At 46.7% G+C, this 875-nt stretch overlaps 1 pseudogene across 1 annotated transcript in view; it reads left to right on the top strand.

Annotated features, from left to right (window-relative positions):
• Window positions 1-338: 338 nt before the first annotated feature.
• Window positions 339-875, top strand: part of LOC113434211 (ammonium transporter Rh type B pseudogene) — an 8418-nt pseudogene continuing 7881 nt past the window's right edge. The window contains exon 1 of the transcript XR_015742657.1: window positions 339-607. The product of XR_015742657.1 is annotated as an ammonium transporter Rh type B pseudogene (transcript). The remainder of the gene's footprint in view (window positions 608-875) is intronic.

The raw sequence follows: 875 nt of genomic DNA, 5'->3' as shown, positions 1-875 counted from the left end.
TCCTCTCTGTGGCAGCCCCTCAAATATTGGAAGGTGCTTTCCTGTCTCCCCTGATCCTTCTCTTCCCTAGACTAGCCAGGCCCAGTTCTTGCAGCCGTTCATCGTATGTTTTAGCCTGACATCCGAACTTTCTCCATCATTGGTTGAGTTGGTAGAAACCATCTCATACCTTCCTTGGAGGAAGAAAAAAAAACCCAGTGAAGATTGTCACTGCAAGGATAGGTCAGTGGGAAATGTTCTCAGGGTTAGGGTTGGCTTTGTGGGTTGATTTGGAATAATCAATAAAAGTTACAATTTAACCAATCCAGGCTCAACCATCTCCTTCTGGGTTGCAACCTATAAAAGAAGTGGAACATGTATTTCCTAACCTCTTTCAATGGTGGAGCATTGACAGACATTCTTTCCCAGCCTTAAAAAACATCGAATTAAGAATTCTCTCTTGAGTCAAAACTTCTGACTTCCTTCTCCTGCAACAGGCGACTCCAAAGGTCACAAAACAACTGTAGGCGCACCACAACTGCATTGATGCCCAGGAATTGCTATTTGTGACCAGCGAAAAGAGCGCGACGGCGGGGGGAGTAACCGAAATCCGCTGACGTTTGAAAGGGTGAGCATTTGTGTAAAGCAGAGGTGGGGAACGATGGCCCCTTTATGACTTAACAGATAACAGATGATCAGAGTTGGAAGGGACCTTATAGGTCATCTAGTCCAACCCCAGGCCCAAGCGGGAGATCCTACACCATTTCTGACAAATGGCAGTCCAGTCTCTTCTTGAAGGTCTCAAGGGATGGCGCTCCCTTTGTGGAAATTTGTGGACTTCAGAGGAATTCTGGGACTTGAAGTCCGCAAGTCATAAAGGGGCCAGCCATGTTGGC

This window comes from Pseudonaja textilis, chromosome 3, assembly GCF_049901715.1.
Source record: "Pseudonaja textilis isolate UNSWEBS1 chromosome 3, rPseTex1.2, whole genome shotgun sequence".
Classification (NCBI taxonomy): Eukaryota; Metazoa; Chordata; class Lepidosauria; order Squamata; family Elapidae; genus Pseudonaja; species Pseudonaja textilis.
Note: the sequence above shows the minus strand (reverse complement) of the source record. Positions and strands in the feature narration are given on the sequence as shown.